The 26,591-nt window shown below is 38.1% G+C and overlaps 2 protein-coding genes across 3 annotated transcripts in view; both read right to left on the bottom strand.

Moving 5' to 3' along the window:
- Window positions 1-26,591, bottom strand: part of LOC149124738 (cGMP-inhibited 3',5'-cyclic phosphodiesterase 3A-like) — a 111,819-nt gene that overhangs the window by 81,148 nt on the left and 4,080 nt on the right. The gene's annotated exons all lie outside the window — the stretch shown is intronic.
- LOC100009330 (cGMP-inhibited 3',5'-cyclic phosphodiesterase 3A) overlaps window positions 1-26,591 on the bottom strand; it is a 333,186-nt gene that overhangs the window by 304,318 nt on the left and 2,277 nt on the right. The window contains exon 2 of one of the 2 annotated variants that reach the window (XM_089303908.1): window positions 7,872-7,943. The exons of the other annotated variant lie outside the window; for it this stretch is intronic. The gene's annotated coding sequence lies outside the window, so the exon portion shown is untranslated. The remainder of the gene's footprint in view (window positions 1-7,871; window positions 7,944-26,591) is intronic. 2 annotated transcript variants of the gene reach the window in all.

Here is a 26,591-nt window from a genome sequence, read left to right as displayed (position 1 = left end):
ACACACATACACACACACAGGTGGGGGGGGGGTAAAAAAAAAAGAGAGCAAGCACCACTCCATTCACTAATTCAGTCCCACAGTGCCCACAATCGCCAGGGCTGGGCTATGCCAAAAGCTGGGAGCCAGGAACTCAACCCAGGTCTCCCATGTGAGCAAATTGGACCCAACTACTTCCATCATTAGGTGTGTATGCATTAGTAAGGAACTAAAGTCAAGAGCCAGAGTCAGGCACTGAACTCAGGCTCTCAGATACGCAACGTGAGCATCATACCACTATCCTAAATACGAGCCCCACATGAGGTTTTACAAAACAGGACTCAGCAGCTGCACTGCACCCTTATCAGTGTCTGCCAGTGCTCCTCCATGAGACAGTAGGAACTACAGGGCTCTTCATTCTCCAGTATTTCATGCTTCATGTAACAGCTCCTTATTTTTAAAAACAAAGCTCAGGGGGCCGGGGCTGTGGGGTAGCAGATAAAGCTGCCACCTGCAGTGCCGGCATCCCATGTGGATGATGGTTCGAGACCCTGCTGCTCCACTTCCGATCCAGCTCGTTGCTGTGACCTGGGAAAGCAGTGGAGGATGGCCCAAGTCCTTGAGCCCTTGCATCCGCGTGGGAGACCCAAAAGAAGCTCCCGTCACCTGGCTTCAGATCGGCGCAACTCCAGCTGTTGCAACCAACTGGGGAGTGAACCATCGGATGGAAGACCTCTCTCTCTCTCCCTGCCTCTCCTCTCTCTGTGTAACTCTTTGAAATAAATAAATAAATCTTAAAAAATTAAAAAAAAAAAAAGCTCAGTTGAAAAAGGGCCATCCCCACAGGTAAGATGGCACCTGCATCCCTGGCTCCAGGACATAAGCTATGGACTTAAGAAAGGATCCATGTTAAAGGAAGTAGAATGGAACACAACAGGACTATTGGGCACTGCATAAAGAGGACACAGAGGCTCTGGCAAAGCTTTTAGACTAGAAACATCAACGCTGGGCCAGGGTCGTGATTCAGCAATGCAGGTATCCCACACTAGAGCCCCAGTTCCAATCTCTGCTGCTCAGAATTGGATCCAGCTCCCTGCAAATGAGGCTGGGAAGGCAGCGGAAGATGGCCCAAGTGCTTGGAACCCTACCACCCACAAGGCAGACCCATATGGGGTTCGATGCTCCTGGTTTCTGCTTGGGCCAGCGCTGGCTGTTGTGATCATCTGGGGGGTGAAGCAGAACATACAAGATAGATCGCTCTCATTCTGCCTAGCAAATAAATAAATTAGTATTTGTTTTTAAAAAATTAACTTGATCCTCCTTCTGTCCAATTTGATCACTGATACACAAAACTGCCTCATTTGGAAGGATTGGATTGAGAATTAACATGAATACACAATTGAGAGCTTAAAGCAACATTCAAAAGAGATTTGTAAAAAGCTTGTGATATAAGATTATACAATCCTAACAGCATATTATGAATTCAGGAATGACTATACTGATTTTATACCTGAAAAAGACAAGTGTCTCTCCACTTGTTTGAAACACAAAAAACTAATGAGAAATAAAGTACTGAATACTCTTGAAACAAACTTGTTATTTGTATCTATATATTTGTGATTTTGTAGAGGTCTCTCTGTTGCTCTAGTGGGCAAAAAACTAAAGTCATAGTACTTTAGCATTTCCAAGCAGTTCTTTTATTGTATGCATCTTATATGTAATAACCAGACAAGGAATAAAATTTCAGATTTAACCCAAAACTCAAAGGTCCTAATCCATGTGCCAAAGCTGTCTCTCATGTGTGCCTTTTAGTCCCTTCCTGTAACCTCTCATTTCTTCATGAGGATGTAAGTGATTAGGCCAAGTGCAGGAAATGTGTTCTGGCTTTAAAAATGCAGTTAAGCCACCCACATTTGCTGCGGCTCCATTGGCAAGTTGGTGATTTTACATCAGTTGTTTACATTAGTGTCATTTTTGAGCAATTTAGAAACCTTCCTTTTATACACTTGTTCACAGTAACATTCGTCACAACAGCCAGAAGTGGGAGTAACTTCACTGTCTGTCAGAGGCTACATGGATAAGCAAAATGTGTTACAAATGCTCAATGGTACAGTACTCAGAAATAAAGGGGAAGGAAATCCTGACACATATTTCAGCCTGGATGAAACTTGAAGACATAATGCTAGGTGAACTATGCCAGTCACAGAAGGACAAATATTGTTACATTTTGTTTATATTAGGTAGTAGCTAAATTCACAGAGACAGAAAACTGAATGAAGGTTACGGGGGGTCGGGCTAGGAGGGAATGGGAGTTATTTTTTAAGGGGTACAGTTTCAGGCTGGGAGGATGAAAATGTGGTGATGGATGGCAGGGATAGTTGCCCATTACTGGGAACCTATTTAATGCCACTGAACTACTGTGGCCCTATCTCGTTGGTGTTTTTGCTTCCCATGGTGTCAGTTATTTCTTGTCAATGGTGAACCATAAATAAATAAAAGTTTTGAATATCACACCACCAAGCTCAGGACACGACTCATCCTTCTGTCCAGCGTGTCTACACTGTGTACACTACCCACGTATCATTGGTCACTTAGCCAACTCGGTTATCAGACCGGCTGTTGAAGTACTTCACTGCTAATGTTCCAGTACCCCTTACATGGTACGTCATAGCACTCTGTCACAACGCTGAAGTCATTCACCACACTTCATCTCATCACACAGGCCTTGGACCACTTGACATCACAAGGGTAAACACAGTACCATTAGATACCTTGAGAGGAAGAAACCTCATTTGTGTAACTTTCATTACAACATGTTTTCTTTGTTATAATTATTACTATTCATTATTGCTAATCTCTTGCTATGCTCAACATGTAAGTTAAGCCTTATCATAGGCATATATTTTAAAAATCTCATATACAATAAATATATGTGTGTGTGTATGTGTGTATAGTTCAGTACTATCCACAGGTTCAGCCATTCACTAGGGATCTTGGAACCTTCTCCCATGCATAAAGGGAGATCACTGTACTTTAAATGATTGATATGGTCAATTTGATGTTATATTTATGTTACACTTCTAATAAAGTACATCTTCCTATAGCTTGGAGACCTGTTAGAAATGCAGGCGTTCTCAGGAATGGATGATTAAAGGGAAGTTTTGGTTGAAGACTAATATCTCTAATCATTGATGAACAAACTTGTCCACACTTCTACTTCCACTCACGGTGTACATTTAGGAATCATTTTCTCCCATGGACTGCAATGAAAGCACTAAGGTAAACTCTCTGATTAGGCCATGTCATCCTAGGGAAGGTATTAAAGAAAAAAGCTAGTAAATAAGTGCAGTTCTCTAAATGGCTTCTCTCTCATTTTTGTGAAGACATTAGGCTCAGACTCATTACAGATTTTCCAAATAGTATTGGCATGGTTATCAAGATAAGAGCTTTGGAACTAAATGTGAATGAATCAACTGTCACAGAGTGAGACACCTGGCATCTCTACATAGAGATAATAAAAACAAGTCCTAGATTTTACCCATATTAGCACCAAGGGCAAAAAAAATGAAACATTAGTAATAATAGTTTTACAAGCGGGCCAGGATGTTTATCCTGCAGAATATAGCAAATTTACACGTTCCTCCTCCCACACAGCCTCTGCCTTCTCCCCAGAAACACATTGGCAGATATTTTGCCACTCTCTCTCGCATTGGTTTAGCCTTATTAATCTTCACATAAAAACTAGTATTAGGGCTCCTACACTGGCCAACAAAAGATGTTGAAATGGATCAGGCCAGAACTCAAAAAAACAACCTGACATTCCTACAGAAAAGGAGGTATCAACAATTCTCCCAGATGATTTTAAAAACCAATTAAAGTTCAAAAAGCATTCAGTAAATCCTCCACTTGTTTTATGCCAGCTCATCTTTAATCGTTACTGTTATGAATAACCCTCCCTTTTGCATTCAATCTCTGTCAGAATGCTTATAATTAGCTTTGCTGGCATTTAAGAAAATCAGCTGATTCTCTTTTTCATTGAATTTCCTATTACAATAATTTCGATTTCGTGAATATAGTTTTGAGGCCATCTTTAAGTTACGTACTCAAACAGGTGATTATTTACACTTTAAACTTAAAATAAACTTGAGTTTGTTCAAAGGAAATGGAATAGAATAACCATATGTAGGAAACAGTATCATTCAGTCCTACTCTGTGAAGTCCATCGTAATTTCCTCACCCAGTTACACTAGCTTCCTAATAGGAGACTTCAGAAAGTTTGAGGAAAATGGAATTACAAGGTAAGTTCATTTTATTCCAAAAAAAGTTTAAATCCACACATATGCTTTCAAAAAGTTCATGAAAATTCTGTATTATGAAAAAATCATACAGATTTCAAAAATTTTTGCACCAAAATAAACTTGTCATGCTTTTTCCGGTACTCATTTATATTATCATCATAAATTACTATATTATCCAAATACACTCCCATAATATATAATCATATTAACAAATAAGTTGTTTTTATTATATTCATAGGGAACAAACTCAGCCTTGAGATATATTGTAGATATGATTCTTCCAGTCTTTGAAAGTATCAGCAGAGCTTGCAACATTTCTTGAAATGAGCCTAACTTCCTAACCCCGGGCAAAGGCCACAGAGGTATAAAAACACATGGCATGGTGCCTGGCATGGCACTTGTACAAAAATATTAAGCTATGATTCACCAGTACAATATAGAGACATGTGACCCTCACTGTGTCTGCTTCCTCGCCTGTAAAATGAGAACAAGGGCATCAACCTCAGGACACCAATGAGGATTAAATGTAATTATAAGCATGAAGCATTTAGTGAGAGTAAGCAATATACAAGGTGCATTAAATTACCATCATCATCATCACCATCATCATCACCATCTCAGACAACTCCTAAAACATTTCTATGTGGTAAACTTCAAAAGAATTTTTTCCTATATAAGAAAAGTGAAGCTTTAAGAGATTAAGCATTATAATTTATCCGAAGCTACACATTAATACATGGAAGGGCAGGGATTTGACTAATCCCAGGCTTTAGGATGACTTCACAGGAATCATTCAGCAAGCAGGGTGCAGGTGTTGTGGTGCAGTGGATTAAGCCATGGCTTATGGCACTTGCATCCCATATCAGAACAGCAGTTCGGGTCCCTGCACTTCGACTTCCCACCCAGCTTCCTACTAAAGTCTATTCTAGGAGGCAGCTCATGATGACTCAAGTGCTTGTGCCCTTGCCACCCATGTGGGAGAGCTGGATGGAGTTCCAGGCTGCTGGCTTCAGCCTTGCCCAGCCTCAGGTATTCCAAGCTTTGGGAATAAACCAGGAGAGAGAGGATCTCTCAATATCTCCATTGCTCTGCCTTTCCAATAAATAATTAAAAACAAAAGGCAAGTATAACTGGTCACAATGCTACAAACACTGAGGTGGGATTCTAGAAAGAAGGCTGTGAAAGCCCAGGCTAAAAGGCAGTCTGCTCACTGAACCTGCAGCAAGCCAGACCTTGGCATTTATTTTTTAATGCAATGACAGTTCAACCTCTTTCATCCTGACATCATGAAAATATTACTAAAACTACATTTATAGGACTTTACATTTTCTCCATGTAAATATGTTCAGTGTTTTCACCATTCAAATATGTGCACATTTTAAAACTAGTATTTAATCATCTAAACCTTTATCTATGTCTCCTAGTGTTTAGCAACTGGAAATTTAATAACAATACTTTCTTTTTTTTTATTAACATTCTTAATAAACTGCTGAAGGTGGTCCAGTGGAAGACTGAGATCTGGTCTTGGAGATTCAAGTTCTAAATTCCCCTGTGCTTTTCTCCTCTGCTCACCAACAAGACCAGTTTTCCCTGGCTTCAGCGACAGCACCACATGCCAACATGGGAGATAAATCCATCAATATGACCAGCTTTATCACGTCAGTGAAACGTTAATGGGCCCCACAGCCTACACACTTTTAGAAAGGTTGACTAAATAGGGAAACCAATTAATGGAGATCAACTAGCACAAAGGTTAACCTAAGAAATTAGAAAACAAATGTAAACCAAGGATTATATTTCTCAACGTTTCCATTAGGAAACTGTGAAGAGTTTTTTTTTTAATTTATTTAACTTTGTAATGTGCACTTCCTTAATTATAAATAATTTAAATATTTAATTTAAATATATAAATTGAACATGACAATATAGATGAATACAAAAGAAAAATATCTTTTTAAACAAATCCTACGGATGATCATTAATAATTTAGCATTTTTAAATGTTAGTTTCCTTTCTTGAAGGCTGAATTGCTATAGCTAGACCCAGATTGCCAAATATTTTTTTAAAGTTACACAGACACACAAACACACATAAATAAATTTAAATACTACATCTCTTCATTAAATTGAGAGAAATTCTTCAGATTCAATGGAGAAATTCATCTCAAGTGATACTATTTCTATCATCTCATTCCCATATAACAACATAAATACTATGCTACCAATTCCAAATTACATTCTAAACATAATCACAGTGGCTACCATTTATTCCAGGTTGAAATGTAAATAAAATTTTATTTATCAGAGCAAGCCTGTAGGGAAGAATTTATTATCCATATTTAATAAATGAATGCATTCAGTCTTGGAGGGACTAGTCATCTCACCTTAGACCAGATGGCTAATAAGCAGAGAGAGTAAAGATCAGAACCCAAATCCAATAAACAAATCCTGCATTTTAACCTGTGAACCGAACTTCAATCCTTCCATCAACAGATACTGCTATCACTGTTTTCACACTTAGAACTAGGGAGGAAAATCAATTACAATTCATTTCACCCTCCTATCTACATGGAATATTAATAGCATAAATGAGCAGTACTCTAAAGTTGTTTTCAACATGGGCACTACTGACATTTGGGTCAAGATAATTCTTTGCTGTGGGGAGTTGGCCTGTGCACTGGAGGATGTTTAATAGTGTTTGTGGCCTCTACCCACTCAATGTCAAACCAGTAACTCCTCCCAAGTCCTAATAACCACAAAACATCTCCAGACACTGCAAACCCCCCACCAGGGTAAAGCGATCTCCCACTGACAATAAAGGGCACACTCTCATAAACCTTTCGCGACACGGAGTAAGCCATGTACCATGTCCAAGCTCTTTTATGTCTTATTTACATTTTCAAACCCTACTTTCTTTCGGTGGAAATGGTAATTACAGAATTTGATACTCCTGAAAGAATATGTAGAGACCAACAAAATTATAGAGATTTTCTGATAGCTCATTTATCAAAGGAATTAATAGTTAATTAGATAAAAATATTTCAGGTACAACTCTTTCATTTAGTCCCCAATAAAGCAAACCTTCTTTTATTGCCCAAAGTGCCACAAAGAGGCTTCTTATTCATCCCAACTCATGAAACAGTCATACATACCATCTTTAACACAGAAATCTTCTAGAACATTCAGTGCTGTAGCTACTCCCTGTCCTTTTTTTTATGATTTCCCTATAAGTTACAAGTATGAACTCATAAACTACTGAAAATAAATAATAAAGCATAACTTTATGGGGGAAAATTATGAAATCGTCTACCTTTCAAGGCTAGAAAGCCAGTAACTAAAGTCAAAAGCAAAGCCAAGTGATCAGTGAAAAACCCTTAGCAAAATACTGCCTGTTGTAAGAATATTTTTGTCCACGTCAAGTGAAACTCCTAGAAAGGCCCTTCCTCTAAGCCATATTTATTTAAATCACTCTGTACAGGAACTTTGTACAGGAAAGTAAATGCTTGCTTGGTCTACAAATTAGGTTCATGCCCTTCTTGGATCAAGTTTATAGACCTGTGATTTGTAAACTTTTTTTTTTCTCACGTCAACATACCTGATGGATGTGACACACACATCAGTAACTGTGGCTCACTACAGCATTGATTCAGGAGGTTGAGAGGTCCCCCTAGAGAGAACATATCAGAATCGAGGGCAGGTTAGTGTTTGGAAAAGCCTACCATGTGATAATCACCCTTGCAGAAGACAAAGAGCTATTGTTACCACCACTTGAAAGCTCACCTAGGATGAAAAGTTCATTTCACCGTTGACAGTGCCACCCTATGCTAGAAACACTTCCAAAGGCATCCTTAATTTGGTGCATCAATCTCAAGCCTGACTTTTGCATACATTTTGGAAATGTACTAATTGTCATAAATTTGTCGAATTGTTTTATATGTGTTTTTAGAAGCAAAGGTGCAAAGTACCAAAGGCACACTATGGTTAGAGCACAGTATTGACTCACATGAACATCCTCAAAGCTATCTAGCAAGAACTAAATTTAATTATCCCATATTATCCAGCTCATTAAAATAAAGCCAAGTACAGCTTTAACATATGTTACAGTTCTAACTGTACAGACTACTGATGTGTACACAGGGGTGCAACACAATCACACTTCCTGCTCACCTACATATTGATATTGTGTAGCTTTCAGGTTGATGCTGAGACAAGTGTATGTTCAAGAAAGATGTATAAATTATTTTGGTCAAAGAGGTGACAATCATACTCTGCTTTGTCCCAGTCACTTCACCTCTAGACTACAACACCAAGTTCAGGACATCCCAGCTCTACAGACCATGATATCCATAAAGAGAATAAGAGAAAAGAAAAGGTAAGTGGAACGGCATGGAGAGGAATTAGTTCCCTTTCACCATAGTGCCCAGGTAAAACTTTCAAGGAGGATCGTCTATGAAGGGTTTCCTAATTGTGACTCCACTGCTGATTTGCCTGCAACCCTGTAACAAAGTACAGTGATGCTATCCAGGAAAGGTAACACATACATATGCAAGAAAAAAGGTCCTCTGAAAGTTCAATATGATATATAAGAAACCATGTGTACAGGAGAACAGAGAGCAATGGAGATTTTGCCAGATGGGAAACTTCACTAAACAAATAGTAGACATCACATGTCACTTGCAGAAAGGTGATCCATAGAACTAGCTAGAATCATTGAATAAACCCAATTCACATACACACATATATGTAACATTTGTAGCTACATATAGATGTATACACACATACACACAAGAGGGTACCTTGTACATACAAGAGGCAAATGGAATTGACAAACATTTATTTTGATATGAAGAATTTTGAAAGCCATGCAGTTTTTTCACAATACCCACTTTCCATGAACATTCTGAAAACCCCTGTATGAATGGATTTCAAAATTTTTGTACCAAAATAGTTGTATTTTTCAAATCCAATTTCCATGAACTTTTTATAGTAACCTTATATAGGGGTACCACATATATACACACAATGTTTGTATGTGTGTGTGGTTTTATCTTATGAAGGCTTTACCTAAGCAACACACACACACACACACACACACATCACAGTAAATATCTAGGATAACCCGAAGGAAAAATCCAAGTAGAACTCAATCTGGTAATTTTCCAATGTTAACTGCTCGGGACTCCCTAGATTTTCTCAACTGATAAAGTAGTTTCCTACCCAGTCATGTGATTCAGCCGTCACCTGTTCAAGGGTAAGAATCTTGCCATGTACTTCAACTGTAATCAGGAGTTATGACAGCACACTGCCTGGGGACTGTCGGAGAGCTACACAGAAGCTGCAATCTGTACTGACTGGGTAATCACTTTCCTTCCAAAGATTCAGCAGCAAGAGCAAAAGGGATCTGCTTTGTAAGACTGAGTACATCTGTTTTTTTTTTTTTTTTTAAAGATTTATTTATTTATTTCAAAGGCAGATCTTTCACCTGCTGGTTCACTCCCCAAATGTCCACAAAGGCTGGAGGTGGGCCAGGTCAAAGTCATGAGCTTCATCTGGGTCTCCTGTGTGTGTGGCAGGGCCCAGTTACTCAAGCCATCATCTGCTGCTTTCCCAGGCACAGGGAGCTGGATGGAAGTGGAATAGCCAGGGTTCAAACCCACACCCAGACGGGATGCCAGCGTCCAGGCGGCAGCCTAATTGCTTAATTCACTGCACCACAATGCCAGCCCCAACATTTACTCTTAAATAGGGTATTCTTTGTATTTACTGAAATTTTCAAAACTTCCAACCTTTCTGGATTTGCATTTATCCACTGGGCACAAAAGCTTCTAGTTGTAAAGATCCCCTAAGGTTGAAGCATTTGGATCAGATGTTAGGATGCAACTAGGGATCCCTGCTTCCATGACAATGTTCCTGTGATTAAGCCCCAGCCTGTCTACTTCCAATCCCTGTTCCTGCTAATGTGCACCTTGGGAGTCAGCAGGTACTGGCCTAAATGCTCAGGTTCCTGCCACCCATCTGGGAGACTGAGAGGGAGTTCCAGACTCCCAGCTTCTGCATGGAACAGAGCCGGCTGATGCAGGTGACTGGGAAAGAAACCAGCAGATGGAAGATCCTATTCCCTCTCTTTATACTTTTCAAATACATAAAAATTACTTTTTTAAAAAATAAAAAGCACACGAGAGCATACTGGGAAGAGACATACAGTGAGCAAATATGACTCTGGTATTAAAATTTTTTCAATGACAAATAAAACTGGGTAACTTCAAGCAGACAAGGTCACAGGAGATTGCAAAAGCAACACACATCAAATATACCCAAAGCAAACAAATGCATCATCTTCCTGTTAAAAACAGACAAAAACTCATCTGAGGGTGCTTTTCCCTTGATGAGCAGCATCACTGTTGTCCCAGTTTTCCAGGTTCAGAACTTTAAGTCATGTTCACGGCCTTCGTTAACACCTTCCACTACCAATCACTGACTACTCCTACCAACTACGGCTCTTAATTTTTTCTTACAACATCTTTCCTCTCCCACCACTAGCTTAATAAATCTTCAACATCACTAACCAGGACTTTTAGAATAGCTTCTTCAGTGTCGTTCTGTATCCAATGTGGCCTCCTTCTGATATACTGCTTTCAAAATCCTATTTTGGGTAGGCATTTGAAACAGCAGCTAAGTTGCCGCTGGGGACACCCACATCCTATACTGGAGTGCCTGGTTCAAGCCCCAGTCTACTCTGATTCCATCTTCCTGCTAATACCCATCTGGGAGGCAGCAGATGATGGTTTAGATCCTTGGGTCCCTGTCACCCACTTGGGAGACCTGGATTGTGTTTCTTCTCCTGGTTTCAGCTTGGCCCAGAACTGGCTCTTGCAGACATTTAGTGAGTAAACAAGTCAATGGAAGATACCTCTCCCTCTCTCTGCCTCTTTTTTCCCCTTTTATCTTTCCCTCTGTATTTCTTTCGAATACAATAAAATTTTTAATAGCCCATTTCTTTAAAATGTATGTGTGTGGGTGTTTAATTTGGGGCAAGCATTTGGTCTAATGACTAACATGCCCTTAGTGCCAGGGTTCAAGTCTCAGGTAGGCTTTCAATTCCAGCTTGCTGCTAATGCATGCACTAGGATGGCTCAAAGATTTAGCTTACTGCTTCCCACCTGGGAGACCGAATGGAGTTCAAGTCTCTTGGCTTCAGCCTGGACTAACTCCCACTAGTTGCAGGTATTTCTGGAGCAAACCAGCAGATAGATCTCTATCTCTCTCTGCCTTTCAAATAAATATTTTTTAATTATATTTATTCACATTACTGTCTGGATGACAAAGTTAACATGCTGTGTACACAAAAGAATGTTCAAATTCCTCAACCTAATCTTATACAGTCTGTGTTCACCCCTACCCCAACAACCTGACTCCCCTATCTTATCTCTTACAACTTCCCACACCCCACCTCACTCTCAGCACAAAAGCGAGGCTATCTGCTCCACGCGTCATTTCCAGGACATGCTACACACACCACACCTGCGTCCAGCTGCACACAGCACGCTGCACTCTCTTCCTCCCTCCTATCTCTGGGCCTCACACGCAGAGGGGAAACAGAGAAACTTTCTTGTACAGATGCATTTTGTATATTGCACCAAAACTGACTGTAGTCAGTTTAATAGTAAACACACGAAAAAGTGATGCATCAATGCAAAAGAGAAGTCACAGGAAGATGGGAAGACAGAATTTTACCAGAAATCTGCCTTAAGAGGGTGATGGTATTTGAGTAGTAAATTTAGCTGTGACCTTTGCGCAGGGCAAAGTTCCCGTGACTTTGTGTGTCTCAAAGCATTTATCACTTGGCACTGTAGTCATGTGTTAATGTAGTGCCTTTAGGATACAATCCAGGGGGGTGCAAGGGCAGCTGGAGTCGGAACCCTCCCCCAGCAACCCCCATGCTTTCTGGCATGTTATAGGCACTCTTCAGATGTTCTGGAATAAAAAATCCAAGCAGTGTTAAGTTTTCCAAGGACGATTCCCACGAGCCACAGAACCCAGTTGCAAGCTAGGGGCCAACAATGCTCAAGGTGACTTTCCCACTGGGAACTCCAAGTATTTACTGTAAGGACTGGCACTCTGGTCTTCCTCTCAGTTAAAATTCCCAGTGTCAATTAATAACCTGACATTCTGATTGATGAGTCCCAGTTTTATTATTAGTGTGTCTCAGCAATGGATAACCTCTGGTTTCATGGAAAAATTGCATCTCTGACCTGCACGATGAGAGTCTGGTTTCTAGCCAAACACTCACTTCAGTGTTGATTCCTCCTCTTCCCTTCCCATGCAACTCACAAAGAAAAGATCTAGTGGTTTCTGTTACCTTAACCAATAGTCAGCTAGCACCATGCTAACTCTCCTACATGGATTAGTAAAAATTGAGTGGCAGGACTGAGTAAGGTTATTTTTTTTTTCTGTTTACCATCTCTGATTCTGTCAGTTTTTTCTGGAAATATTTTTTCCTTTCTTTTCACTTTTATTTGTTGGTTTTGTTAAGTGAAGCCACAGTCTATATTTTTAGGTAGTTATAGAAACTGGTTTAATATTCTTAAATTTATTTGTGCAGAGCTCTTCTAATGAGAAAGCATGCTAATAATCCTAAATATGGAACTAACGTTTAAAACATTACAAACTTATTGCTTCCTTTCCCTATTCATTTATTTAAACAAGCAATAGCAAATGGAAATATATAAGGTTCCCTAATCTTAGAAAGGAAATTGCTAAAATCTTGACAAGCACTAGTGAAATTCATTGATATTATATACAGTGTAACTCAGACAATATAGAAGCAATCCATCATATTTCTGCTCATGACTTAAAGACAAAATTTGAAAACAAAAACATTTATCTTGTTAAGTATGCATCAACTGTGAGAAAACCTATACTAGATATTTAAATAGTTTGATAACAATATGAATTCTAGGAAAATAAATTTTTAAAGATACACTCATTATATTGAAAAATAATCATGATGAAGCAGAGTTATATTGGCAACCAGTACTGGTCTGGTAGTCAGAGAAGCAGGAACAGGTTGTGTAAAGAATGGTCTCTCCTTAGTAGAGCATTATGTTTTCATGTCCATATCATATTAAAACTGTTATGGAAAAGTTGTGTTGCCTTTTTTTTTGACAGGCAGAGTGGACAGTGAGAGAGAGAGACAGAGAGAAAGGTCTTCCTTTGCTGTTGGTTCACCCTCCAATGGCCGCCGCGGCTGGCGTGCTGCGGCCGGCGCACCGGGCTGATCCGATGGCAGGAGCCAGGTACTTATCCTGGTCTCCCACGGGGTGCAGGGCCCAAGCACTTGGGCCATCCTCCACTGCACTCCCTGGCCACAGCAGAGAGCTGGCCTGGAAGAGGGGCAACTGGGACAGAATCCGGTGCCCCGACCGGGACTAGAACCCGGTGTGCCAGCGCCGCAAGGCGGAGGATTAGCCTAGTGAGCCGCGGCGCTGGCCGTGTTGCCATTTTTTAAACACAAACAGGACTAAGACTATCCGATACTGAAACCTACTTGAGCATATGTGTATGTATTTGAGTAGATTTTTATGTATTTTAGCACACACACAGTTACATTTTTTCATAAAACCATTCCCTCAGACAAAGTTCTAAAAACTATCTATATGCCAATCTATCATTTCATAGACCTACTCTGGAGGACACTGTGCCAGCAAGACTGCCCCTCTGAGAAGAAACTTCATACCCGTCCAGGCAAGCAGGTCAAGGCTCAAGAATGCACAGGATCTTACTTCCAACCATGTTTGTACCCCGTATGGAACGTGACATGGCCATTCAGAAAACCACCTGCAAGGGCAATTCCCGTATCTCCAAATCAACTTCTAGGGAAGCAGCCCTAATAAATGTGCTCTTAATACATCCAAAGGAATTATGTCATATGACGAAAGTGTTGTTTTTCTGATTACAAACTGTGTGTGCAGTGTTTAAAACTTAGAACATACAGAAAAGGAAAGAAAAATAAGCAAAAACCATGATTCTCCCATACAAACAATGGACACTTTGACAAATTTCCCTTCAGCTGTGCATTGGGGTGCTGTAGAGGATATCATGCCCTGACCTCAATTTTGTTTCCTGATTTCTCTTTCCATTCATGGGAAATATTTTCTCATGTGACTAAGAAATCTTCATTTCACACATTTGAAATCTCTTCTCTTTCGTTGTTCCCAAACAGTATGTAAAGCAAACAAAAAAAAATCAGAAATTAACCATGGTATAGAGTTAGCAAACTGAAAAATCAGACTGCTATCGAGCTATCGTAATTTAAATATTTACATGGCCTATCACTGACGTTTTTGTAGGTTGACAAATGGTCCTCATTAATAAAACAAAACAGAAACATTTCTCTACAGGAAGGGCTGGGAGGTACTGACATATGTCTTTAATGAAAAGAAGTTCGTCAGACTATTCAAAAACTAATAGAGAGAAAAAGTCTAAAATTTTCTTTGAATAGTCTAATGGTTCTGCTGCATTAGAGCGTAAGTATCAGAGCTTCTACAGACAAGTGTATCTGCTACGAGTACATCTCTTTCAGGAAGGAAAACGTGGGAACGGTGATTCCACTGGTTAAAATTTTGTTGGGCTAAAACATAATTAAAATCATAAAGACATTTATATCGGAATAAAGTTTCAAAACCTACTTTCATTATACAAAGTGTTAGGCTATTCTGGCAAACTAAAAACATTTGAGGAGTTTGAGATCATTGACTAGAACTTACTTCACATAAGGAGATCTGATGACTTTCCTGCAAGCCAGGCCCACAATTTGTATACCTTTTAGAAGGCGCAGGTGGAAGATAAAACTGAAAAATGAAAAAGTCAACCTAGACAGAATTTTATTAAAAACAAGGAATAAAGATAGATATACCCTTAATATTAGATCTCTAAAAAAAGAGAAGACATTAAAGGAACTTACTCTCCCTGCTTGATGGGTTGATAGCCCAGTTGACACCAGTCTTGGAGGTACTGCTTTTGATATCCGCTTACATTCTACCCACTGACATTATTACTATTTTTGTCTAATTCCCTAACATTGCCAAATTATTACAAGTCTTTTAATTGGTTTGTATTTTTCCATCCTAATTCCTACAATCAGCAGCTTAAGAGATTCTTTAAGTCTGGTCATACCCTTTCTTTGCTCAAAAAACAATTTCGTATAGTGTAGCAATTTGACACGAAGAGCTGGAAAAATAGTGTTAGGACCTAGGTCTCTCTGACCTTGCTTCTGATATTTCCTTATCTCCCTTAAGACTGCAACAACCAAAGAGAACACAATTACCTTTCATCCTTTCAACTCATGCCTGAAATCTCTTCTATAACAGGAGAGAAAAAAAAAAAAAAGACAGGAATGTAACCACACCTGGATGAACTTTTGTCACAAGATAATGTCTGTCGCTGGACTCTCACATTCTAAAGGAAATCATTGACAAGTTGATTTCTGTCTCCAGGGCCCGTTTATTCTCCCTAATAATCATTTACTATCCCTCCAAATTGCCTACATTCTTTCATCCTTCTTTTCCTCAAGCAGAAGGAAATTTAGGCATTGGAGCTTCATTGGCTTAGAAGACAATGACATTTCTGCATTTCTCCTCTCTGTATTTTATATCTGTGCACCTTTTCTGCTATTAACCTGTCTCTTTCCAGCCTGTCCATTTCAACCAGCATTCAGAAGGTGAACGGGTAGTGTTCACTTTGTCCCTATGCCTTCCATGGTGTCCTAAGCCCCTAAGAACAGCAGGTCTAGCAAAAAGGCCATGGCCTATGGACTCTGCTGGCCCTCCTCACCTTCCTACATCTCCTGTGTCATAAACATAAAAACCAGAGGACTTTCTATGACCAAGTTAGGAAAGAGATGACTACCCCTGTGAAAATTCTACTAAAACCAATGGTGGTAGAATGAGACGACACAGGACTCTTGCTCCTGCCAACGCCAAACCAAAATAACTACCTCAGACTAGAAAAATCATTCAATAAGTGGAAAAATCTGGAAGAAAATTAGTCTGAGGATCAAAAGAGGGGGCAGCTTGAGGAATATCCTTAGTAGATACACTGAACAATCACCACCTTGTGTGGAAGTCAAGGCCAAACCAGGAGTAGACTAGCTGCTTTGCCTAGATAATAAGCAGGAAGTCTCTGATAGTAGAGAATAATGGCACCAATGGTTAAAAAAAAGGGGGGGGGGGCGGGGGAAGGGTTAACTGGGATCTTATCCTGAAAACTGAGATGAAAAATTCTGAATTGTTTTGCGAGGCAAAAAATGTGGGTTATAATGGCAGATGGAGTGTAAGTAAAATTTCCGGCACAAACTGCGCTTCTGTGCAATGGGTTATATGACACACTGCATAACTGACTCTCAACAGCTTCATCCGTCACTTTCATAAACATCTTCAAGGACGCCATCCATTTTCCTAAATATTTCCCTTAATCCCTTCTCACTCAGAGGGTTTTCATCCCAAGCACCTGAGGTCATCCCAGTCCGATTTCTCTCCTTTCACCTTACTTTCCATGGCCTCAGGCCTCCTCATGGGCAAGTGGCTTTGCTTGCAACTTAAAACGCTGTGAAATTTGTTTATGTTGTAAGACTTGCAAGCCTCTTTGGGAATCAAATGCAAGTTTGTCTGCATTGTTTTACATGGCACTTTCTGATATTTAGCCTACAACTTACAATGACCTGTCCCCAATAGCCAAGAATAGAGATACTCTTGTTCAGCTGGGAAAAATGTTCTACCAGAACTCCTGTTCACTGTTTGCATTAATTCAACCTTTTTACTTTAAGCAGTAGATGATATTATTTCCATAATACACACAGAATCACTAAGGTTCAGAAAGTTTATCTGCACATTGTACATTTTGATGTGTTTCAGTCTAGTCTACTTAACACTTGTACAGCAATGTGTTTTAGGCTTTGTAACAGTCATGTGAGATACATAGAGAAGTTGTTATTCCTATTTCACAAATGAGGAAATTCATATGCAGAGTAGTCAAAACTTCTTCTCTGGGGTATCCTCACTGTGGAAATCAAGGTGACAACACTGACAATAACATAGGAAGATCACGGGTTCACAAGCCATCATGTATGTGAAAATTAGTTTTTCCCTGTTATACTGAGCTATTTGGTAGAAACAAGTACAAAGGGACTTCAAAAAGTAAGTACAAAATGGAATTAAAAGATGCTTTGTATTTTGGTACAAAGAATTTTTAAATTCATGCACACAAGTAGTCTTCAAAACGTACAAGGAAAATATGTGATGAAAAAATTATGCATTGGATTTAAAAATTTTTGAACCAAAATAATTTAATCTTTAATTCCATTTTCCCTGACATTTCTGAAGCATGTTTGTTTTATCAGTTAGTTGAATCAGACTGCAAAACTATGAATTTCCTGTAAAGAAGTTTTAGTGGACAGAAGTTTGGATTTCTCAAAAAAGCACCTGGGTGCTCCTTAAAACTCATGTCTAAATCCTACTCTACACTGAATTAAATCAGAGTATCTTGGATGGGATCTAGGAATCTGCATCTCAATACGTTTGCTAGATGATTTATATTCCCACTAAATTTTGACAGCTACAACATGCAGTTCAATCTAGAAATTATCAAACTATGTGCAGTTAGTAGGTGAAGTACGGTAATCTCGTCCCAGATTTTGGAGGTGTCTAAAGGGAGCTGATTAATCTATTAATTGGATGCACTTACTGTGATAGTTCATGAACAACACAGTTTGATTAAATTGGTATTACATAAAAAGTACTTATCAACAAGAGAAAGGAGAATCCAGACATATTGAAATGCTCAGAATGAAACAAATATTCCATTGAAAATACAGACAGTCCTGGGATCCAAGATAAGACAGACTTACTTGCTGATATTTTTAATCAATTCTGGTCACGTAAGAGGTAAGAGTTCACATAAGATTGCCATTAAGGTACATTTATGTGTCACAGAGATAAATGTGCTAAAGAATAAGAATCAATGTCTTAGAAAGCAATGAGCATGGGATAAGTTCATGAATCTGACTTCTTAGATCATCACATGAGTGCCTTGGGTCCAGGGACAAATCCTGAGCCAATGCCTGGCTCAAGTCCCACCCAGCATCGAAGAGTGACTCTTTTATGCTTTCTTCTCTTTGCAAATCATAAGGAGTTCTAGACCTTAAGTGCACCAATATTATATCCCCCAAAGCCACACAATAAATATTTTTTGAAAACTGAGGAATTATTCATTTGGTTTTGATCTAGCCTCCTTTTATGCACAAGCAAAATACCAGCATTCACTTTCATACTCATTTTTCATGGATAATTTCATTTCCGAATAGCACTTTTTTAGAAAACATACTTAATCAGTGTTCAGTCATCCAACATTCCCAGCCTAATTCTCACACTTTTCATGAGGCCAGTTAATTGCTTAAAGGAGTGCCACTGAAAACATTCAAAAGCTCTAGCTGTAATTATCTAAAAGTTAAGGTTAAGAAGAGTCAATCCAATTATTATTTAAGTAAAAAGAAGTGGACAAAATGAGGCATCGTTCTATCTATGCTATGATTTAGATCCTGTTTATCTTACAAAAATAATTCCAATTACAGAAAAAAAATCACTAGGAGTAAATGCAGACATTATTCAAGATGATGGTGACGTCGTTTCTTGTCCCAGTAGAGAAATATACTTAAAAGATTTTGTTTCTAAATTTATTTTCTAAAAATAGCAAATAAAAATGGCTTGGTTTTATTTTGGTTATTTCAAATTAATTTATAACTGATTTCTCAGTTTGTGCTCTATTTTTTTCAAAGAGACATCATGTTCAGATTTTTAAGAAATAGTGTATCCAAAGAACTCAAATTCTGGAAGATATTAGTTATTGGCAACCTTTCTATCATTTGACATGTACAGACAAAAATAAACTTGTCACAGTATAACAAAGTTGGAAATAACTTTTATTCTTAAACACTGTACTCCTGGTTTATCTAAGATAATGATAATCTGCCTAACATACACAAAGGAAATGTCTGGTTTCACGGAGAGGGTATGGCAATCTCTCTAGTAATTATTAAAACTGCAGCAAACAAAAGGTATTTATTTGACTGAAAATTGTCTATTTTCACAAGTCAGGTTCTATTAGAGCTAGGTGGACCAAAGGAAAAAAGACTGGCTACACTAAAATTTGCTATTCAATGAATGAAACCTTTATTAAAACAGTCCATTTTCAGCTCATCTTGATTCTGAAATTGTAATTCCAGATCACTCTGCATGACTGAACTAACACTGCAGTTGGAAGACATTTCAAATAACCCAGTTTCACAATGTCATCTTTGTAAACAATTGCCCCAAAAAGTTTTGTAACTGATCACCATTAAAAGAGATAGAACCTACTTTGCAATACGTTTTTCAGGTGATAGAGCTAACCTCTAACAAGCCTCTAACAAAAATAAAAACTAATCAAGTATAAAAAATGATTGCTGAAGAATGCCTATCACATTTTTGTGGAACAGAAGATCAAGTCAGAGTTTATCTCAATTTATTAAATGAACATGAAAAAGGCTAGAATTTTTGATTCTAGATGATCTCTGGATCTGTGATTCTAGAAGATCTCTATAGAAGAGATCTTCTGGATGATTCCAGAGATCTTCCAAAAGTTTCTGCTACAATGATCCTGGTGGAAGCTTGGTTATTTTCAGATAAGAGTGAGCAAAAAGCAAGTCTCTACAATTCATGCCGAACGTGGGATTTCCTACCAGTAAGAGAACAAGCAAGTCCAGTCCCTTAGCAATACATGCAAGGAAATATTTTAAAAAGTGACAAAAATGCAAACGCCATAGACACATTGATAATATATTCCTGTTCTCTCTATAGAAGTTTCCTTAAGTCAATTTAGTCACGAGGCAATCCCAGGAGACTGAAGAGATAAATATTTCAGGTTTAAAGTCATTTATTTCTTTCCATCCATTGACCCTGCCAACCCCAGCCAGCCAGCACCTACAATGAGCAGGGCACTGGGCCAGAATTTTCTAAAGGAAATGTTTATGGCTGAGACAGGAGGCTAAAAAGTCTGATTCCTGTTTTAATGGAAACAGTCATGATCTGAATCTGATTTCTTCGGTTGCTGGACTATAAAGTAAATTCTCGAGTTGCTCAGTTGACTCTCTCCTTCCCAGGCTTTCTGAGAGATGGAGACTGAGGTAGGACGCTGAGACACTCCCATACAAGGGGCTGTTTCACACCAGGAGGACAACATCTCCTAAGGAGGATCTCACAGGCGGACTTGTTAATAAGGCCCTCTACGATAACTACCAGACAAAAACAATTCCCTTTATTTGTGTTCCTGCCAGCTTAAAAAATGTGCTAAGGTTGCCGATTCCACACAGCAGCCCCTCCGCTGCCTCAACACGAAATACTGCTCCGAAGATAATGCTTGATGATTTCAGAAATTTTTTGCACCAAAATCAACTTACTTTAAATTTCATTTTGAAGTATCCTCCTAATTGTATGATTTCAAACCTCCATTAGGTTTATAGGAGGAAACATTTGCCACAGACACAGCATAAATATTCCTTTATTTAAACTTGCTTCTGAAAATGGAAAATTTTTATTAAAATCGTATTAGATGAAAATCACAATCTTTTTGTATAAAGTTACTTCAGTATTCTTAAGAAACGAACACTAAGGGAGAAAGAAGGCATTTCTTAAGTTTTTCAAATACCCCAAGGGACAAGAATCTATTAGGTAAAAAACTTGAAGACCGGTGTGTATGTGGTGGGGGCGTGTGTGTGGCAGGAATCTACAAGATCCATATGAATACTAATTCAATGCAACTTCAAAATTAGCCAAGACAAATGACTAGTTACATTCCAATACGAAGTCTTTCAAGTAATGGATCTAGATTACAATGGCATGTTCTTCACCAGGCAGCACCCAGGCTTTAGAAGGAGTGAACTTGAATCCACTGTTTCATTTTATCCAAATGTGCTTCTCTGTGTACTTTTTGATCTTCTAGATTATTGCCTAAGTGATATGTGGAAGCCTGTGAAAACCTTCTACTACTTTTATTCTACAATGCAATGATAATGAGATGCCCCATTAGTCACAAACATGAATACAGATATGAACTATTATACACAAAATAAATGTACTATTGTTTTGAAAAGCCCATCTGTATATCTACGTATATACAGGGAACATGCCACACACAGAAAGTCATGTTTTCATTCTAGATGTGACATCGGAACTGGCCGAGAGTTACTGAATTCACAGAGTTTGAGCAGAAGTGACAGAAAGATTGTGACATGAAACACATTTGGACTTTTTCATCTGAAATCGGTTTCAAATCACAAACTGCAGAGGGAACTCAGCAAACAGCAAAGTCACCTGATCTCATTAGCTAGTTTAGAAATTCCACACTATCAAAATCGTCCATCCCTCCCTATACAAAAAAGGGAACCGTCTTCATTTTCTTTCAAGGAAAGTGCTGTTTCCATAACAAAAGGTGAGAAATCAGCCCTGTAGACACTATAATTGTCACCCATTAAAGCAACCCTCAGGTTTGCCCCCTTAGTTTCCTCACTTACAAAGATAACAACCTGCACTACAAACACATGCACTTTCATTTCTAGAGACATAGATAACCCAATTACAGACTAGTCACTCTGAACTTGTGTATGTTCACACTGAACACAGGCACAATCCTTGCTATACACAAACAATGAGAGGCAAATTCATAATCAGCTGGGACTATTGATTCTGTGTTACAAATCAGGTTAACATAAAGGTTCTTTATTAAACACTGCTGGACTCCGTCTCTAAAACCATCCTATTTCAAAATATGTGCAGTTATGTGAAATGAAGGGAAGAAACAGACTTGCCAACTCTTAAAGTGGTACAGAAAGGAACTATCAAGATGACATATTAGATTGGAAAGATTGTATTTCAAATGCTATCATTAAAACTACCTAGGTTTTCCATTAAAACTGAAGAAGTGACATTAGTATTCAACTTTTTCAGCTCTTTCAAAATGTATAGCTGCTCTGTCCAATACGGTAGCCTTTAGTCATAGGTGTCTACTGAATATTTGAAGTGTGCCTAGACCAAATTGAGATGTGCTTTCATTGTAAAACATACTCCAGGTGGTTAGTGCCAAAAAACAGAGTGCAAAAATCTCAATTTTCATACTGGTCGCATGTTAGCATGAAGAAGTTGATATTAAATATATTATTATCATGCATGTGACTCACCTGTTTCTCTTTACTGTTTTATGTGGCTACTAGAAAATGAAAATTAAATATATGATTTTTGTTCTATTTTTATTGGACAATGCTTATCTATAATGTTTACAGGACTGTTTTCATCAAAGCCACTGGGTGACACTGTTTCTCTATGAAACAGATAAAACCAAAGCAACTTCCTGGCAGGGGAAAATCACATATGCATGCATACACACACACACACACACACACACACACGTGCCCCTTGCTGCCATTCATCATCTTAGGATGAAAGAACAGATGTTTGCTTAAGTATTTGTATCACCCCGTTAGCAGGACTAGCTATCCCTGAAAATGCCAATCATCATGCACAGACTCTTCAATAATAAATGACAGCTTGAACAAAATCAGACACACAGAGGATGTGTAGATGGTGACTTAGGGTCACGTTCTTCATGACCTCCTGTGGTACTATATCTTATTCAGTTCAGTTTTAACGGAGTCCTAAAGAACTGTACAAAACAAAAATAACCAGCTGCTTTTGCTAAAAAAAAAAAAAAATTCACTTATTTCCAGATTGTTATTTTTTACCTGAATTTTGAATTCTTGAGTATCTTAGAGACAATTTACTGAAAAAGTAAAATTAAAAAAAAAAAAAACCTTTTTTTGAAGAGATAAAAAAATCCAGAAAGTTCAACATAATGGATCTTTACTGATTTGGACAAAGTCAACAGTAACACCTTTCAGAGGATGCTGGATACTATTTGAAGCCGAAAAAATTCGCAGTAAGGGCTCAAAAAAGTTTTCTGGTGCCCGTATATCTAGTACTCAGTCTGGTTTACTCAATTCTCTAAGTCAGAATGAGAAGTTAGAGTTGCCTCCACCCCAAATGATACGGAGGCAGAAAATGACCAGGTGGACTCCTGTCTACTCTGTGCCTCCCGGCAGCATTTTCAGGTCACAGAGGAACTGGACAAAAGCTATTTTGCCACAGGCAGTCAACATGCATTCAGCAGCTCAGTTCCCTTCTCTCCAAAACCAGAGGGAGTCTAGTCTACCAGCTGCAGACTGGCACAGCACTAAGCATTTTCAGATATCACTGCCACCAGCTACTTAGAGTCACACGGTATCTTAAGATAGGAAAATAATCAACCTATGTGCTCTTTTCAAGCATAACATGTCTCAATCCAATGATATGTTTGCCTTTATTTCAGAACATACTTTAAATGTTAGGTAATTTCCATTTTTAAAAAAATCACCATGTCTTCAAAACAAAGTTGTTCAAAATATGAACCATCTATATTGAACCAGTATGCTAAGGACCGTCTAGAAATCTGTGGCACTACAGACATTTGTCGATAAAAATGAAAAAAATAAGTTTTTGCCTGTAATTTCAGAGAAGAGATGAATGGGTCCTGAATCGCAGAGTAAAAACTTGCTCCAAGCTGTCACACACATTTCTCCAACTGCTTTCAAAGTGCTCACATAGATATTTTACTGCGATTTTTCTCTTTCCTTATGCTGATGTCTCATACCCTAAGTGGGCTCTAAGCTCTGGAGAGACAGATGTGTCATAGCTGTCTGGGTATAATTTGCATGATTTTTAGCACAAGGCCTAATGGCCAGCTAAAACATGCTGATCTGACATTTGATAGGGTTACTGACCAAACATCTTTATGGATAATATTAGTGAGGGGTAGCAACTTCTTTTAAAATAGTAGTATATATTCATGATGAACAGATGTCAAGTAATATTTTTGAAAATTGCTACCCAAGAGCTCTTACTCTATACTGTAATTCAGACATATTTTCAATATTTCTTCCCTAGTTATCAAACCTGTGTATTTTATATATACAGCAGCATAAATTAACACTGTCAATTTAAAATGCAAGCAGTTCCCAAGAGTAGCTTCATTTTTAAAACTCCTTTAAAAAATAGTAAAAGTATATGTAAGCAATTATTAAAAGAAATTAACCTGTGAAGAAGTAATGTTCATTTGAATATTAACAAACACATTTTTAGAGACAAGAATATGGAGATTTCTAGACTCCTGAGGCTCTTCAAAAAGTCTGATGGAGTTTCATGAAGCGGATAAATGCAGAACGTAAGCACAGGTTGAATTTACTGTATATATGAAAGTGTTTTATTAGAAGAGCTCATAATAAATATCACAAAGAGAAAAGGAAGGAGGAAGATTCCATGGAATAGGGGATACACAGCAAGTGACTGAACAATTCATGTAAGGTTATGCATCAGTTCCTAAAGCTAAAGAGATTTTCCCATGGACCAACACAAAGAAACTGCCTGTGAGAGTCAGAATCTCTTTGGACACCACAAGACCCAATAGGTAAATTGATTATCTTCACACAACCAGGAGAGTTCATCTCACCATGCTTACATTTTCTGAAAACTACAACCCCATCCGAATCCCAAAATAAACTCATTCTTCTGATGGACTGAAGTTAGTACAGACAACAGGGCTGTTAACAATACAACCCATATCAACTGCAAATCCTAAAATACAATGCATTGGCACACTTCTATCTCTAGGGTTGACCAACCTAAGTTAGAACTTATTTAAAGCAGAAGTTGATTTAAGTTTGGCAAAGCCTTTATACAACTGAGTCCTGAAGAAGTTACTCTCAGCGCTGAATTTCCTAATATAACAAATTCACACAAATGTCACTACAGATATAATGAATGTTTTTCCATGCCAGTGTCACTCACCCTTGCCTGCCTGCACACCCTCCCCCCAGACTTTTCAAAATGTATTTCATACACAGAGTCACTGTTCTGGCTGTTTATTTAATTAACAGACAGCCCAGCACACACAGCATTGCTTTCAGTTCTACAGTTTTAACTTTTTACACTTCAGACTCAATACAGAAAGAGTAAAATTACTGTTTTCACTCTTTCCAACCTCTGTAAATTTATATAGATTCACTGACTATTTCTGTCGGTTAAAACAGTTTTTCAGTACGCTTTAAATATCTGTATTCACAAAGTAAAAATCACAATTTTGTCCACACAGAAAAACAAAACATTCTTTTCCTTCACCTTTCCCTGGGGATAAGAAAATCTTGTTTTTCCTTTTCAGAATTTTCAGAAGTTGACATTAATTAAATTTAATTCTGTCACCAAGTCATAAATAATCAATATTGTTCTTTGTATTGCCATAAGCTGCGTAATACTACTGAAATGTGAGAGAAGCTACAATTCAATTATAAGTCCAGGGCTGTTTCTGAAATTCATTCCATTTGAGAACTACATTATGTAATACTCACACAGATTTACAGTTCTAAATGTTAATATACTCTATATATCCCAAAGAAATAGTTCTTTATTTTTCATCTGTACTATAAAAGTAAGCTTTACTTTTACCAAAGATCTGACCATTCCATCATATGCCTACCATCCAATGTCTTCCACCAAAAACCTTATCTATTTCTCCTATTTGTCTTTTTTTTTTTTTTTTGCTGTTGCTGGGTTTTTACTTGAAAATGTCTTTTATCATATCAGTGATCACAAAAAAACAACTTTACTCTTTGTGATAACCAACTTTCCAACAATCCATTTATTTCTTTTGCTAAAGATGTTTCATAGTTTAGGGAAATATTCATCAGATATAATCCCAGTTCATAATTACATAATACAGTTATCTGCACATCTCTGATTGATGTATTGATCACAAAAATTCCACCTTTAAATGGCACGAGCACATTAATGCAGAGAATCATACGCCTTGTGCTTATACAAGTTGTAACTAAAAATATTAAATTCTTAACATGTAACTAAAATAAAACTGCACTCATTTGGAATCTAAAGAGTGAACGTGCAAGGTGATCAGGTAATCAGAGAAGAATGAGTAAACAGCTCTATTCTTCGATGCATCAAGAGCGAGACATCCTTCAAATACAAGTCTCCAAATATCAACAACTGCATAATTTAAATTTCATGTTGAAAAACAATGTGCTTATTAAGCATGCACAATGTCTAATAATTCAGGAATTCTAGGAACCTGTATATATTCCTGTGTTGGGGGGAATGCAGTGATAACTTAAGAGAGCTGTCCCTGTCCT

Source organism: Oryctolagus cuniculus, chromosome 9 (assembly GCF_051225735.1).
Source record: "Oryctolagus cuniculus isolate XC-2025 breed Fujian yellow rabbit chromosome 9, ASM5122573v1, whole genome shotgun sequence".
Lineage (NCBI taxonomy): Eukaryota > Metazoa > Chordata > Mammalia > Lagomorpha > Leporidae > Oryctolagus > Oryctolagus cuniculus.
Note: the sequence above shows the minus strand (reverse complement) of the source record. Positions and strands in the feature narration are given on the sequence as shown.